The 18,102-nt window shown below is 41.4% G+C and overlaps 1 long non-coding RNA gene across 1 annotated transcript; it reads right to left on the bottom strand.

The window, feature by feature from the left end:
- Positions 1-17: 17 nt before the first annotated feature.
- Positions 18-17,642, bottom strand: LOC149917171 (uncharacterized). Its single transcript, XR_016468105.1, has 4 exons — positions 16,389-17,642; positions 8,759-8,863; positions 5,976-6,092; positions 18-1,331 (listed from the first exon to the last, which is right to left on the bottom strand). It is a non-coding gene; the product is annotated as an uncharacterized LOC149917171 (long non-coding RNA).
- Between the last annotated feature and the right edge of the window lie 460 nt (positions 17,643-18,102).

Below are 18,102 nucleotides of genomic sequence, written 5' to 3'. Positions count from 1 at the left end.
AACTACATGTGATTGTTGCCAAAATACTTGGGAGAGTCCTGGGAGAATTAGTTGGAAGCACAGTCATGTTGCAAATTAAATCTGTACAGAGCATTTCTGTCATAAGCAAAGAGGAAATTTTAGCATTGGTTTAGTTAAATATGTATTTATACCCTACAGAACAACAGCAAAAATATTTGCATATGTACAGATTGATCTCCTTCCCTTAGAGCAGAGATAACATCACTTCAGTTCATGCATATAAGGAAAGCAGCAAAGCACAGAAAACAACAAATTATGAATTATTCAATACAAATGTCAGGTTTTAGTAGTAAACGTAGATGTAAACCTTTTTTTGAAAGGCTAAGCATTGCCATTAAGCAAATCCAGATGACACTACATCTGTTGGCTTTCTTTTATATCATTTTATGCGTGTTTGGGAAAAGTATTGGGAGTTTTGATATTAGACTCTTGGTAACATTATTTCCCCAACTTCTGCTGTCTGTTGATGTAATGTTTGATGAAGGGATGAGGTTAAGTCAGCAGTCACTTTAACTACCCAGGCTTCAAATGAGAATTTGTTTTGGTGGAAAAATTGTAGTGTTGAAGTGAAGCCCCATGCACTGAATGCAAGGAGTCCAATAAATGTGACTAGTGGCCACCTCACCAGTGTCACCTCCTGAACTGACACATGCACGTGATATCATACAGGATAGTTTTTGTAAAGATTTCTTTCACATGTGCAGGGAAAATACATTTGGATACAAATCTCTTCAGTTCTCCCCTTGAATCTGAAATCACCGATGTCTCCAGATTTTTGTTGTGAACTGCTTTTTGATCCTGCTCACAATAGAGAGTGGTAATTCAGTCCCATCTGTCCATTTTCTTCTGTATTTCTTTCATTTCAGTGTTGTCATATTTGTCCCCCCTTAGCTGCACTCAGACAAAGCTACTTTAACTTCTTGCAACACGGGGGAACAGTGATGCTCACTGGAAGAGCTGGGAGGTGCCTGTTACTTTGAAAACAGATGAGAGGATTGTGCCAGGGGATTCCTATCTGCTCCGTGCAATCAATCTGCCCAAGTATTTCTATAGCTCTCATTATCCTGCGTGCCTTCGGGATAAGAAACTTAGAACAATTGCCCATTGTCAGTTTATGAAGCAACTTTTTCATACTCCTTCCCCAAAGACTAAATACTTAATTAAAGAAATTAAAATTAATTACGGAATCTGTACAGCGAGATGCTATCGCACCGGTCCCCAGTCTGAGCTCTCAGCTGTGTGGGGCTGGGATATGCACCAGTCCTCAGGAGCAGAATCCTCTGTGCTTCTACTTCAGAGGAGATCATTTCCTGTTAAGCAACACATAAATATAAAATAGGCAAAGTGAGTTTCTAACAAACCTCAAAGCATTTCTGTGTATATTTTAGTGATTGCTCATACTGTGTAAGCGAGAAGTTGAAAGCAAGCCAAATTCCAAAGGACATGAATGTCATATTTCTATTAATTAGCTTTAATATGAAGATGTTGCCACCAACTATTTACAGTGCTCCTCTTCCTAGCTGTTTTATATGGGTGTCTTAAGTCTCTAATAAAATAATGGATTAAGCAGCAAGAGCGAATGAAGTGCATCACAAAGATAATTGAACCTGCTGCAAAATGAATTTTGTTTACCAAACTGGAAGTGTAATCAGCCTATTGGTTTTTGACCCTAAAAGTTTTAGGAGATGAACATCTTGAAAATAGGAAATATTTTTAGAAGAGCAAATGCACCCCTTCCTCAGGATCAGCAACATGTGCAGGCAGCAAGTCGGGCTGTCCCCATCTCAGGACAAGAGGACAGGGAGCAGTGTGGCCAGCAAGTGCCTTCTGTGCCTGTACTTAGATCTGAATTTTTGAAAAGGTTTGGTGAATATTAATTAAAAGAGCTGTAAACAGAACTACACGATTAAAACGCTGACACTTGTGGGACCTGTTTGGTGGGAACAGTCATAGGTATACATAAACAATAATGTTGTAGCCATGTAAATGTGAGCCTCTGGTTTTGTGGGTTTGGAGTGAAGCTCTCCTGGCTCTGGAACTGTAGAACAGAAAACGAATGGCATTCGTTCCCATTAGCTCCCTAACAAGCAGACTGCAGGGGAGCAGGCAGTGTGGGCAGCACATCATACAGTACATGGCATCATCCAGGCAGTACCTCCAAGCCACTCTCATTCTCTCTGTGGCAGTGGTCCAGCAGTCTGACTACTTCACCATTCTCACTTGCTGAAAAATGGAAGATGCTTTGCATGCTCCTTTCCTTCTGCCCTGCACTGTCCCAATTACAGCTAAATAAGATTTTTTCATTACATTTTAGCCATCAGTATGAGTGCAACTTCTAGGTCATCATTTCAGTAGTCTGAACAGACAATACCCAGGTTCTTCCTGAAACATGACCAATAAATGTGTTACAGAGCTCCTGTTTCCAACCTTAATGATTCTAGGATTCTGTGGCCTTTTGCTGTGAGGCTGACATAGTTGCTTGTTGATTTTTTTTATGACCTCTTACCAGAAAGAGATTTCTCCTTAAGAATTTCCATGAACTATTGGTCTTCTAAGTCAAAGGAGTTTATTTAGATTTGTTCTTCAGCAAAGCAAAAACCATGCAAAGCTCACTTCCCGACCAAAGTTAGCATTCTCTTCTGCTTGTTTCTGGATCATGCAAATAGGTTAAGTCTCTAGAAGTTGGTATTTCTCAGAAAAATGCAAGTTAGAAAACAAAGTTTCTTTTAAAGCTCTGCTATTACTGCTACAAAAAGGCATCAGAGCCCATTATTTTCAAGTAAATAAACAACAGCCTGAGTTGTTCTCTGCTATTCTGGGAAATAGCTCCTTTTAACCGAAGTTTCACATTATCTTTTTTGTTTGAAATTTGAATCAGCTCTTACTTAAACCCTGTAGACAATTGCATCTGTTCAGTTTTTCAGTGACTTTAGTGAATCTTTTCTTAGTATATTCTCCCCGAACATCTTCTAAAGAGGTTATGTTATAGCCACAGTCTGTTCTGCTTACAAACTGAGCTGAGCTGCTCCCTGCTCCCAACCAACCTAGCCAAACCCCTCACATCAACTGCTCGTACTTCCTATGCACTCATATATACATACTTCTTAGGAGCTAGAATTAGTATCTGACACTAGGTTTCAGGCTGTGAAGTCTGAATACAGAAAACTGATACAAAATATAGTGTTATAAGGCATGCACGTGATTGTGGTGATCACTGGACTGGTGACTGACTTCTGTATTTGCAGTCCCAGGACAGAAGCAGAAACCTGATCTCTTAGCTGAGGAACATGCCTGGCAGTACTATTTCTAAAGCAGCTATTGCCTGCAGTATTGAGATAAGTTTAGTTGTAGTATGGACTTTCAGAACAGCTCCAGCTGGTTCTTAACAAGCCTCATATTGCGGCCCATCTTGTCCCTGAATAACATGGTATGTGTGCCTCCTTCATTGGGATTTACATCTTTGGAGGGCTTCATCTATCCTCTCTTTTGAGCAGTCACAGAATCACAGAATGGTTGGGTTGGAAGGGACCTCAAGGATCATGAATCTCCAACCCCCCTGCCACATGCAGGGCCACCAACCTCCCCATTTCATACCAGACCAGGCTGCCCAGGGCCCCATCCAATCTGGCCTCGAACACCTCCAGGGACGGGGCATCCACAGCCTCTCCGGGCAGCTGTTCCAGTACCTCACCACTCTCTCTGTAAAGAACTTCCCCTAACATCCAATCTAAATCTCCCCTCCCTCAACTTAAAACCATTTCACTTCGTACTGCAGTTATCTACCCTTTCAAAGAGTTGACTCCTCTCCCCTCTGTAGGCTCCCTTTAGGTACTGAAAGGCTGCAATGAGGTCACCCCGCAGCCTTCTTTTCTCCAGACTGAACAAGGCCAGCTCCCTCAGCCTGTCTTTGTAGTGGAGGTGCTCCAGTCCCCTGATCATCTTCGTGGCCCTCCTCTGGACCCTCTCCAACAGCTCCCTGTCTTTTTTGTACTGGGGGCTCCACACTTGGATGCAGTACTCTAGATGGGGCCTCACAAGAGCAGAGTAGAGGGGAACAATCACCTGCCTGTCCCTGCTGGCCACCCCTCTTCTGATGGAGCCCAGGATACCATTTGCTTTCTGAGCTGCAAGGGCACACTGCTGGCTCATGTTAAGTTTTTCATCCATCAGGACCCCCAGGTCCTTCTCCACAGGACTGCTCTCAAGGCCCGCTCCTCCCAGTCTGTAGGGATGCCTGGGATTCCTCCGGCCCAAGTGCAAAACTCTGCTCTTTGCCGTGTTGAACCTCATCAGGTTCACCTGGGCCCACCTTTCAGGTCTGTTGAGGTCCCTCTGAATGGCATCCCTTCCTTCAACCATGTCAACCGCACCACTCAGCTTGGTGTTGTCAGCAAACTTGCTGAGGGTGCACTCGATTAGTCCTGATCCACAGCTTGATCGGCTACAGACCAAAGGCAGTTGGTAAGGGTATTTCCCAACAAAAACCACAATAAACATCACTTATTTTCTTGCTCATTTGTTTTGTTGTGTGATCTTGCTCAAATAAGAGCACAGACAAGGAACGAGAAGATCTGATTTTCAGTATTGCTTACATTGTTGGGAGTATTTGCTTTACCATGTTACAACCTCTTCTTGCTCTGCTGTCCAGTATTGGACAAGTCGTTGCTTTTCTGCATCACTGTGCAATAAATTATAGAACATTCTGGAGAAAAAAAAATGAAATTTTGTCAAAGTTTCATCTTCTGCTAGGACACAATTTAGTGGAAATATCCTTTAACAGCCTGAGCTGTGTTTTCCCCTGCTACAGTAATTGTCTTTGTGTTTCAAAATATAAACCACTACGAATAATGATTCTCTCACGAATCCAGAGGTGCCTCGTATTTATACCAAAGGAAGTTTATAATATTGAAGAAATATGTTGGATTTCAGTCTTTTCATGACAGCTGTAGCTGATTCAATCCTTGTTACTAAAGAATATCCACACAAGTGACCATCTCTGTCTTTTTAGAATCTTCATTCCAATTTTGCAAAAAAATTTGCGACCTTCAATCTCTGCACATGTTACAGACCTTTCCTATTGATGTCAGCAAATGTCATTTGTTGATTGCGTATTTCTTCTCAGTTCAGCTTTTAGTCTTTGTTTTAAGACAGTTAATTGTTGCTATAGTTCTGATCTGTATTTCAGACAAACATATGTTAACTCTGTTTGTTGGAATTGACGAGTGAGGGTATATATTGGGAAGTGGTGTGGGTTTGAAGTGGGATTTGCTTTGATATTTCTGTGCAAATCCATGTGATAGCTCACTGACTCACATAGCTGAAAATAGGTAATGATATCAACTACAGAATTCTTTATAGTTGTTTTTTTTTTTTTTTTTCTTTTCCTTTTCTTGCTTAGCTAGCTGCTCCTCACAAAATCCAGGTCATTATTCAAATCTGTGCTTAGATTAAAATGCCAGATAGCATCGTTCTTACTCATTGATGAATCACACTGGAACAAATTTTGGTCCCACTGAACAAACTATGTGTTGGCTTAGTCATAAGTCTGTTTGGCAAATCACGTGTCATGCTTCGATGAAGCACTTGCTTAAAATCATTACTTTTTAAATATATTCTAAAAAATTTGCATGTAGGAAGATTTAAGCCAGTTTATATATTTAAGATTATACTGGATACTTCTCAAAGCAAAACTTGAGAATTGAAAATTCTACCCAAAATACTGCCCAGTTGTTACCCCCAAAATACCCTTTAACTTCTGTTAATCAGAGAGGAATCAAAGGAGTTACAACTATTGAGTGTAAGACTATTAATCTATCCTTTTAGAATACAATTAAATGCTGCAAAACTGAGTTGCTAGTGAAATGACCTGTTCTGTGTTGTTAAAGCATTTTCAAAACCTTCTCTTTACCATTCTTTGCTGGTTCTGTTATTCTGCATACAGACACATTATTTACCAGGTACAGGTTGTCGTGCTGAGCCACAGCAGAAGAGTGAAGTTGTCAGAGTAACCACGAGACTGCAGAGGAGGCTGAGAATCTCAGGCAGCTTCTTGCATCCCCAACAAAAGCAAACTTCAGGAGCAAAACAGAGAGCTAATTTAGTGGATTAAACTATGGACAGATTTTAACAGCATACCTAAGCAGACTACTGGACGTACCTGAAATTAAACATGTTTCATCAAGTCTGTTCCTAAATTAATCTTAAGTATTGTTTTTTGGAAGTGTCTGGTAACAAACAGCTGCACTGGGTGTGGTGATGCCAGCCTGGCTGCCTGCCACCAACCACACCTACGGGAGCAGAGCACTCAGTATCCCCACATCCTGTGCCCTGGTGCTGCTGACATCAAATTGACCTTTCTTGAAGATTTTGATATTTTGCTTGCTGCTTTTCCTATGAAAATAGCAAACTTGCACTGAATCTTTTAACTTGTCACCAAATGGCTCTTTAACCAAGAGGGCTGTTGCATCCAGGATAACAGGGTTTTATCTGAAAGTGCAATTTAAAAAAATGGGCACATAAACTAGGAAATGTAAAGAAAAACATTAAAAAAGAAAAACCAACCCCATGTATCTTAAAAGAGAGCGCTTGTGAAATTTCATTGAAAGGAAGTGCAGGAACTGCTAGGTGCTACAACAACCATGGGTCTGATGTTTTCACTGAGCATTATGAAGCTACAAAAAAATTGATTCTATGATGGGCAGATGATATTTAGAGTGGTGTGATATAATCCAAATGGACTACAATGCCTCAAAACACAGCATGATCCTTAGGGAAAAGTGGCATCACATCTCGTGCTGTAGAAGGCAACAGCTCTTACTTGAGCTGGAGGAACTCAAAGCAGCCATGGAGCAGTCTTTCCCTGCAGTGGAAAGAATACCTGTGTTGTTCATCAGAAAATTAATAATCCCAAAAATGAGCAAAGATCTACGGTTTCTTTTTTGTGGTTGTCTTGTCATACATTGGATTTGTTCCCTTTTAAATTGGCAATCAGAGAAGATTTTATTAAGCAGGTGCCAGCAGGAAAAGAAAGCTGCCTGCAATAGAACCATGACTTGCCAATTCAGAATATTTTAATATGGTGTGGGTGACACGAGGGCACTGTTTTATTAATAATCCTTTGACTTGGTCATCTTGATTCCTGAAGTTAGAGTGAAACTCATGAATCTGAAACTCATCAGCACACAAAAAAATCAAGGTTAAACAAGTTAAGGAATACAAATATTGCTGCAAGACATCGAAAGCCCCATTCTCTGCAGGGAAAACTGTGTTCATAGAAACTCCTGGTGGTCGGGAGCTTGAAGAGCTGAGCTATTTCAGCACTGCTTCAGCTTGAGTTTGTATCACACGTTAACCACAGATATCACTGAAGCCAAGTCAGACAGAAAATAAATAGGAAAATCTTAAAACAGTGGTAAGAGCTTCCTTCATGGCTCACTCTTTGAGAAGAAAGTTGTTATTTTTGTTTCAGCTCTTATCACAGTAAGTGATAAGTATAATAATAATATAATAATGAAACTAATCTATAATCAGAGCTTTTGGGATAGGCAAAGCAGCCCTGCATTCATAGACTGTGGAGGGTTTCCTCATCACTGTACACATTGCTCACTGATGGGCAGATCTGAGCTCTATGTTCAGTTTCAACTCATAGATAGGATTCCATTAATAGGCAACAGATAATTTTGAGTTAAATACAACACTTTCGGATGGCTCAGCAAGTCCATCTGCATCTTGGACACTGAGTGGCAATGTCACCTACCTTAGTAACCACAAATATTTGAGCCACACCTGACAATGTGAAATTGCTGAATGTTTGTAAGAAAGGGAATTAGATAAAAATTAGAGGAAGGCTTGGAATCTTTCAGAACCAAAACAATAATTAATCTTTCTGTCTTTTTGCTTCAGATTTCTCATATAAGAAAAATTACTATTTTTTAACATTACTTGCTGGTTTCTTGTGTGTATTTTCTGTCTCACAAATTGCTCTCATGCATATCCTTTCTAAAACTACTGTCTGTTAAAAATCTAATGAGGCCTAGGGGAGCATTTTGTTAAAAATAGATTATAAGATTCTTTTCAAGCTTATAAGATTCTTTTCAGGCTTAGGTAAGTTTTATATTATCAGCACTTTGGGAAGGAAAACAGCACTTTGGGAAAGAAAACTAAGATTTTGTGCACCAGGAGAAAGTTTGATACCACATCTAAAACCGTGATTTCAAGAAAAGCTCACAATTCATGAGCAAATGCTGAATGCTTGGCCAATCTGGAAAGGTTACTTCGGGCTTCTTAAAGATCTATACTAAAACTCCAGTATTGTTTATTTCATACAATGGCAGTAATTTCCATTTCTGAATTTCTCCTTTGTGTCTATGAATGATTAGTGACACTATTCACATAAGTACTGAACCAGACACTGTTCTGTCTTATAAGATTTTTCCTACACTTGGTGTAGCCAGAAACTCGTGGTGTCCTGATATTTAATCTCATAGATGTTATTCAGGATGCCTGGGTTAGAAATTCCCTATAATCCCTGTAATCAAGTGTTGCATACTGCATTATTACTAGAGCCTTCGTAGTAAGGCTCAGTAGCACAGAGCAAACCTTGCCAAAAGCTTTCTTGCATTACATCACCATGCCTCATGGTTGGGTAACACAGAAAGTGAAATGCCTGCAACTCGTTTTCTAGTACTGTTGAACAATGCCTGTCTCTTCAGATATTGTTCCACTTGATATGACTTACCTTTTCTGTTCTTTTCTTGTTTTCAGCTATTTTCAGCTGCTCCTATTCCTCTGTATAGCAGCTCTCCTGACCTGCTGGTTGCCATGTACACATCACTAGCATTTCCTTTAAAACAAAAGAAATTACTTATGAAAATAAACACCACCTCTTCCTACCAATCATTTTTCTATGTACACTGAAGAGCTGACAATAGGAACAGCTTACTTAAAAGCCTAAATAGAATAGTCAGCAATCCTCCCTCTTCACCAACGACCTGTGTTGGAACCAAGATCCTTGCAGTGCCCTCAACTCTCTAGAAAGGGTTTTTAGGTGCAAGCACTTTCCTCATCCACCTGAAATCAGGTAGCACTGAGCTATCAAAAGTTTCACCATCTCAGCTTGCAGTTATCTAACAGGAATGAAGGTACAGTAGCACGCACATCCTTTCACATGTCCACACTTGCTGTAGCTGCTGTGTAACCACTGCTGAGACTCATCAGAGTGAATGCAGGCATGGAGAAGTGCTCTGCCCATGAGCTGCCTTAGCAGACCCCGAGGACTGCCTGGGTAACCCTGAGCCCCTCCAATGATTCCATTCACCCTCAGTGAGATGCCTTACTGCACCGCTCCAGCAGAGAGACAAATACATCAATATTTCATTGAAAATACTTCTGACTGAACAATTTTTCTTCAGGGTTTTCCATTCCTATTTATTCTTATGGTAGTTGCACGCACATACATTGCCTTGAGTTATCTACAAATTGCATTTGCAATTTTCCACAGCTTTCATATGAAACTCAAACATGAAGGCATCACCTTACCCTACTGATTTTCGTGTCCTTCTACCCTATGTCTACTCTATGCCACACCAACAATTCAGTTCCTCTTTTAACCCTTTAAAACCTTTTTATTTTAATGAAGCTTAGTTTTGCAGATGGGTGCTGCTATGTCCATACACCAAACGTAAGATCAGGACACGAGGAGAAGGCTCTCCACATCCAACTTCAGGAATCAGACTGAGCTGTATGAAAATACCCTCTAAAGTTCAAGTCAACGTGAAACAAAAGCTTCCAGGGGTGTGACTGACATTACTCACACAGTGAGACACAAGTCCTGAACATCCAGAAATACCTTTTATATTGGAACTAATTCCTCTCTTTAACTGCCCCTGGCTCTCTGTCATTTGAGTTCACATCCTTATAATGTCGTCTCCCAAGGCAGGCCCTGCAGTGCACCATGCCACCCACCTTGATGGGAAACAGGCTCCTCACTCTTTCAGAAAGGGTTTGACTGTAACCCCCTCCCCCCCCACCAAAAAAAAACCACCAAAACAAGTGTAAAGAAGCTGAATGTGTAAGAAAGCAAACTTCTCCCATCTTTCCAGGGAATAATGGCACTTAATTCCAAGCAAATCCCTGCGCTGAGTGCAGCTCATAGCATTGCTCTCGAGGAAGCAATGGCTGGTACAGATGTGTGGCTTCCCTGGAAGTGAGGCTTTGCATGCAGTTGTGTGCTTATCATATACATACTGTACATGTATTGGGGTGTTTCTGAATCACTCATCAAGCAGGGAACAGTGAACAGGAGAAGTAAGTACCCTCCCAGATCCATGTTTGCATAGTAAGAGCCTTCTGCATGTTTAAAACACCCTTTGCAAGGAACTACAGAAACTTGAAGCTTGGATACACCTCTACATCTCTATGTTCACTGCATAAATGACAAGAGAAGACTAAAAACTTCTGTCGTTGTGAATTTATGCACAGAGAATACAGTACAAACAGCACTGCCTCTGCATTATCCATTGTCAATGTGACACTTTCATTTTCCTTTTCACTTTTCTTGGAACCAAGTTAATATTTCTGTCCCTAGTATCACAGCAATGGTGTTGAGAGACACTTGTTTTTCTCTGCTTGTTTTCGGCCCCATCTTCCAGAAGAGTGATGTGCAACTTGCCTCTAATGAGCACGACACATGAAAGATGCCTTCCCCACACTGCTGCTTCAGATCAGGTTGAACCAAATCCTATCAGCCCCAGAACTGGGTGGGCAGGAAAAATGCTGCTGTTTATATCAGCGTGACAAATGACTTTATCTGGACCACTGTTCCAGAAAACAGTGATTACTGTGATCTTTTAAGGGAGCATGCAGCTTTTAGAGCATTTCTGTTCCACGTATTTCCTGGTTTCTTACTTTTACTGGTGCATGCAAACGCGTTTTTAGAAAGCAGATCCACTTCTACCCTTAAGGTAAAATTCAGCAGAACGATGAAGGTTTTAAAAGGAAAGGGAGCACCCCACGCTGCTGGGGCAGTTTTTCACAGATGCCACTTTAGGAAAACTCCTTCCCTCTTCTGGGTTCTGAATTAAAATCCCACAGTTTTAATGTTCTGTGATCCTTGGTTTTTTTTTGGTGAGCCTAACAATGCCACAGATGCACCTGGGAAGTGGCAGAACACGTGGGACTTTATGACTTTATTAACACATGCTGAGGATCTCCTCAAAACACAATGATTTTGCAAAAGATACCAATAAGATGCTGCATTTGCTTAACGAGCTGTGAGATGCTGGGATAAGCTTGTGTACGTCTGTAAACTCGATTTCTCAAGTTTTTCTCTGCTAGATTTTTCTGGCTGACATAATAAATGTCTCTTTGTAAGGCCTACTGTTACTTTCAAAACCTTAGCGGCAGGAATACAATACTCATTATGCACCAATTACAACAGCGATTTCCTCGTTCCAGGCATAACCACTGGTTTCCTCTTTACCAGTCGCTGCACTGCAAGGCTGCCTTGTTCCTGGTGGTAAAACAAGTTGCACTGAGTCACACAGCACGTGCCTTGCAGCAGTGAAAGCTGCACTGCTCAGTGACCAGGAAGAGAGCAGCTCCGTCGCTCCCGCACCTCATCTGGTTCTGCTTAGTGCCAAAGGCTTTTTGTTTTGTTTGCTTTTGTTGTGTTGAGGGGAAAGGAGAAACAACAGGAGAGAGCAGTTGTGTGTCCTAAGCAAAATAAGGGTCTGTGCTGAGATTTCCTCATATACTAGAAGAGGGTTGGTATGTTATGCTATCCATCTCTTCCTGCTCACTTTCATATTTTGTGCTTAATGACACAAAGCTGTGCCCTTCAAGCCATGAAGCAGCCTGCCCACCTGGCTGTGAGCATCTGAGCCAGGAGACTGAAGGGAACACACGTCACATCTTCACTGCAATATCTACCTGTTAGTGCTGCTGCTCTGGAATCTCACTCTGGTGTGTCCAACACCAAAGCAGACACCACTTCACTCATTTTTCAATGTTAGACAATGTCAGATCCAGGCTGGATGTGGCTCTGGGCAGCCTGGGCTGCTGGTTGGCGACCCTGCACATAGCAGGGGGTTGGAACTGGATGAGCATTGTGGGCCTTTTCAACCCAGGCCATTCTGTGAGTCAAATTCAAATATGTTCAAATCAGCAGTGATTTCTGTAATTTCAATACACATATCCAATTTGAGCTATGAAGATCCTTATTCCATACACTTTGGTGATGGTATTTTCGAACACCTCTTTATATTTAAATGCAGAAGTTTTGTAGTATATTAGCTCTTAGATTCCTGTGTTTCTGAGCTGTGTTAAATGATTTTGGCTCATGATTTTGCTTGATGCTCTGCATATCCTCTGTGCAATTGCTGTGCGACAGAGATGGATACAGGCACATAAGCATGAAGAACAAATTTCAGCTGATGCAGTAAATGTTAATGTCTTTACAAGCACCTAAGAATGACCTCTCTTAAAATGAAAGTTTTCGCAACCCTAGAGCTTGATAGCTGTTGGGCAAACTTGTTCTTCTATGAAGGCTATGTCATCTAAGAAAGCCGTGTGTCATTTGGCTGTATACTTCTATGGAGGATAATTCTAAGACAAATACATTTGATTTCATAATCGTACCGCTGTTAACTTGCTTGCTGAATTGGGTCATAAAGGACAACAATCTCAGCAGAGTATATTTCTCTTTTGACTAAGAATCCACAATAGGATTACAATAAGAAACAACTCCTCAGGATTCTTTAAGGAATCAGTGACCTCTCTAAATACCTTTGCTAATCTTCAGACAGAAAGTATACTTTTCTTTTACATCTATTTCTTGACAAAGATATTTTTAGTATAAAACTAAATGAGGAGCTTCCTGCTGCTTTCTAGCTCGAGAATCTTTCATCATTTTACCTTGCTGTTGTAATTTTGGGAATCAGCTGTTTTCATAGCTTCCCTTTAATTAGTTTTATATGGTGCCTGTTGTTGGGATTACGATTTTAACTTAATTTTCTAATATTTGTTTGGCCCTTTAAATGTCCCAAGAAGCTATTCCATACCAGATTTCACATTTTGGCTGATAGGTTTTGGTGATCTTAAAGAGGAAAACGTGCAGGGAGTCAGTTCCTTAAAGCCTTTGAATAATTTGAAATAGAAATGGTTTGGAACAGCTGATACATTGAACTCCAAACATTAGCCACTAAGAATGCTTAGTAGCTACTTTGATCAAGCTCTTTTTCCTGACAAAACTCCCTTTGAAATGAATAGGACAGAGGTTTCTTTCACTTCAATAGGAGTTCTCAGACCTAGGGAGAAAGGAGGACTTCATAACCTTTAAAAAGACTCCCCTAGTCCATTCATATATCTCCTGGAAAGCTCAGCACTTTTCCTTGTGCTGAAGTTACTAAGCCAGCCTCCTGGCTGCTTTTAGGTTCCCTTCCAGTGAAGCTTTACTTAAACATGAGATCAAAATACTCTATGAGGCTGCTGCTGCTGCTGCTACCAAGACAGGAATCCCGGATGTACAATAGCTGTAGGAGTGACTTTGGAAATATTTGTTAATGGGATCATCGGCATCACTTTCACAGTCATTTCTTCACATCCTCATGCAGTGAATATCTGGAATGCTGCAGAACACAAAGATAATTTTCTGTACACTTTGAATCTTGGGGGTTATTTTTGTGTATTTACAGTCAAATCTTCAGCATCCTAATACTCTCGTTATCTTTCAACACTTCAGTCATTTCTACAGGAACTACTCCATGCCTTTGCAGAGGCCATTAACCACTGCTGGTTATCTGTGTTGCTATACAGTCCACACATTTCTTTAAAAACATCTGGTACTCATAAGGAAACAACATATAAAACAAATAACCATTACACACTCATGACATCATTTTTCAATAACATACACTGACAATTCTTCATATCATCATAATCTTGACATCAAAACAGGTGTCTATAATTAATTCTCACAATTCAGCTACTGAATTTTGAATCGTTGTTCTTCGGGTTTCTTTTTTGCCATCAAAAGCAAATTATCTAGAGGTCAAATACTGCTCACAATATTTTTTATTGCTTAAATTATTCAGAAAACCTGTAATATTGTACAGGATGAGGAGATCTGAGGACGTACAGAAAAGATGTATGGTTCTGGCTTAAAGCTAAGCTACATAAAGTATTAATGTAAGTTGAAACTTTAGTTCTGGGCATGTTCAGAAATATGCAATGGCTTTTTGCTCTACATGAAAAAAACTCCAGCACACTGCAGGGCAAAATTCTAAAAGAATTGCATTGTTTGTGGAAATAAAATAATGGGATGAGTTCAGAACTAAGAGCCACCTTAAGGGTAAATGCGTTGCATTTCTGTTCTGTTGTTGTTGTTGTTGAAGCAATAAACAGCAGGAAAAGAACAAAATGCGCAGAAAAAGGAAAATCCTTGTCTTTTAACTTCTTGAAGAAGTATTTCAGGAGGAACTGCCTGTTCCACAAAGCTAACCTAACCTTACAAACATGTTATCTCTACAGCAGGGCTGTAAGAGAACCCATATAATACAGAAAACTCATGAACCGTGAGCTGAAAATGCACTTCATTTTCTTAAAGTGGAATTCATCCCCCTTTTACAGTTTGTCAACTACGTAGGGGAAGTTCACATTTGAGTGCAATTTTAACTACCTGTTTTAAGTTGTGAAGCTTGGTCCTGGCAGGTGAGGTCAAATTCAGTCCATCCTTTGCTTTTAACACCCAGTTTAGCAGCTGATAATTAAGACAACTTCAGACAGTTGCCTGGTGTGGGAACAGTCACAGTATTTTCATCCTTTAATTAGATCATCATCAAAATGCTAACATAGCTTCTGAGCTTCCAAGAGCTAGAGCTCTCTTTGCTACCACCTTCATTTAGATGAAACAGTTAATATCACTGTCATTATGACAGCTTTCAGTTTCTGAGATGCAGCTATTGGGCTCTGATTGTTCTAAGGAAGATGCACAAAATTGCTGTTTCCAGCTCAGGATTGATTTCACTTACAATCTCCTGATTGTTGCTGCACAGTAAAACTGAGAAACTAAAGCTGTTGCACAAGTGCATTGCAGTTACTCTTTGGAAAATGGCAACCATCTGCTTCTACCAACCACTTGTGAATCACTTTGGTGATAGCAAACCAACTTCTAGTGTTAGAAGTCTGGCTGCTTCCTGTAACTATTGAGCTAAAAACTATACAAACGTTAAACATTCCTGTAAAGGGGAACATTGCTGAATGCATCTCACACACAGTTTGGGCTACTACAAGCAAGACTGGTGTTTAGTTCTGAACTGCTTTATGATGTGGTTCTTTGTAAAAGGGTGTTAATTCTAATGCAAGTTAAGAATTGTCTATGAACACTGCATAATCAATGAAAATTATATAAAGGAATATTATATAATCAAATAATATTAAGATGTTATAATAATGAAATAAGCAAGAGAGTTAGGCACAGCGAGACAAAGAGAATAAATAGGATGCTCACCCATGTTGTGGGCTTGCTCAGGAAACTCCAGTGGAGTGGATCTTCCAAAGAGAGAGAGAGATCCTTCCCTACTGGTAGTCAGCTCTTAAATGGGTTTAGGAGAGGTGGAGCCATGCTCCACCCCTTCCTGCAGCACAGGTGAATTGCCTTCACCTGTGCTCCCAGGGCTGACTCATTGCTCGCCTCAGGTGATTAATCAGGTTCAGGCCATGACTCAGCAGTTCCCATACAAACACAAAGATATTTAAGGGAATTATAAGTAAGACTTACTAGACTGGGATGCACTATCACAGTTCTCTTCTCTGTTCCTTTCCTCATCAGTTTAAAATTTCATTTGCTCATGTTTGTACTACATAACTTAGCATTAACCTGATGCTTTCATAGGAATACCTAACAATTTTCAGATTTCTTTCCCAAGATAATTCTGATCTATGTGACATAAGCACAACATTATTACTGCTTTTTTTTTTTTTTTCCTTCTTCCTGTGAGTTAGTGCATTTGTTTCATCTTCCTTATCTCTCTCTAGCTGACAGAATGCATTATTCTTCATTTTGTAAATCATGTGTTTATCAAGAACAGTATACATTTACTATCTGAAACTACATAGATAACAAATGCATAAGGTAAACAAAAATCAACTGCAATTAAGAGACTAAACTTGTTTGGGCAATCTTTTGTGGTTTTGTTTGTTTGTTTGTTTTCTAAAAAAAAAAAAAGGAATAGAATGTTAGATACAGTCAACACCGTATTCCAAAGTGTGACATGGTCAAAGCTTATCAGCCTAATAGTTCCAGTTTATTCCAGGGGCAGCAGACTGCACTGACAACCTCTGTAAGATAGAAACAAAAAAAAGCAGCCTACCTGATCTCAAGATGTCAATATTTCTGATGTCAATATAACACAGAAGCGATGATGTACTGGAAACGTGATGGGATTTGCAGATTTTTTCACACAGAGGGTGGTGATGCATTGGAACAGGTTGCCCAAGGAGGTTGTGAATGCCCCATCCCTGGAGGCATTCGAGGCCAGGCTGGATGTGGCTCTGGGCAGCCTGGGCTGCTGGTTGGCGACCTGCACACAGCAGGGGGTTGGAACTGGATGAGCATTGTGGGCCTTTGCAACCCAGGCCTGTGATTCTATGACTCTATGATAAAGCAATATATTGGGTAGGTGTGAGAAGATCTGGAACACTGGAAGACTGTGGCTTTGTCTGCACGGGGACTCAGGCTTATTCTTTCCATGCTGAGGACACTCTTCTGAAATTTGGATGCCTTGTTCCTGTTTAGCTATGTGTACTTTGAAAGAGGGAGAAAACAAACAGGAGCAAGGCATTTTTACAGCAGAAGAGCATGAGTGAACACACTATTCCAGACCTACAGTGGTGAGAGTTGTGAGGTACTGGAACAGAGTTGAGAGTGGTGAGGTACTGGAACAGGCTGCCCAGAGAGGTTGTGGATGCCCCGTCCCTGGAGGTGTTCAAGGCCAGATTGGATGGGGCCCTGGGCAGCCTGGTCTAGCATTAGGTGGGATGGTTGGTGGCCCTGCATGTGGCAGGGGGGTTGGAGATTCATGATCCTTGAGGTCCCTTCCAACCCTGGCAATTCTGTGATTCTGTGATACAGACAACACAAAACAAGTACTTTGCAACACGAGGAACTTCTGTACCTCTTCAAGATTAAATCCACGTAGAGAGTACTATGTGAAAGCACTCTCTACGTGGAATATTGAAGGATGGAATATTTTTGAATGGGTATGAGTTTGTTTCTGAAGTGTTTGTAATATCCATTGGAGCATATGGCTTTTACCCCTTCTCCTTCTGCACAGCATGTGGGAGCTCTGAGGGCAGGGATCTGCAAGCAGGTTAATTTAATCACAGAACATCCCGAGTTGGAGGGGACCCATGAGGACCAGCGAGTCCAACCTTGGCCCCACAGAGCATCAGTCAAACCCTATGGCTGAGGTTGGTGTCCCAGCACTCCCTGAGCTCTGGCTGCCTGGGAGCTTTGCCATGCCCACAGCCTGTCCCTGATATCCATCCTGAACCTCCACTGCTAACTTTCGTTAACCTAACTGTATTGTTTAGAAACGCGTTTTAATCCCAAAATACGAGGAAGGAACACGCTCGAGTTCACTGCCAGCAGCTTCTGCTAAGGCGAGCGTCACTCACTGGGCTGACCCCGAGGAACCACAGCCTGGGCAGCACCTGATCGTCACATTTTTCCCGTTCGTGAAGTTAAAACCGAAACAAAACACCTTTAAAGGTAAAATCCGGCACCCGCAAAACTCCTTGCAGTCCTTCAATGTGAAGGAGAGCCGCTGACGGGCGCGGTGACTGCCTGACTGCCTGACACTGACTGACTGACACTGACTGACTGGGCGGGTCGCCTTCCCGCCACCTCAGCGCTACGCGCTCCTTCGGGCCGAGCGGCGAGCCGAGAGCCCAGCTACAGAAAAGCGGAGCCCCCGGGCAGGCTGAGAGAAACCAAGCACCCACCCGCCCTCAACTCCTCGTCGGCTCCCCTCAGCACCGCCTCTGGCTGCGCGCGCAGCGCGGCCGCCACCTCCTCCCGCCTCC

The sequence above is a fragment of the Phasianus colchicus genome, chromosome 7 (genome assembly GCF_987193195.1).
Source record: "Phasianus colchicus chromosome 7, bPhaCol1.hap1.1, whole genome shotgun sequence".
NCBI classification, from domain to species: Eukaryota; Metazoa; Chordata; class Aves; order Galliformes; family Phasianidae; genus Phasianus; species Phasianus colchicus.
Note: the sequence above shows the minus strand (reverse complement) of the source record. Positions and strands in the feature narration are given on the sequence as shown.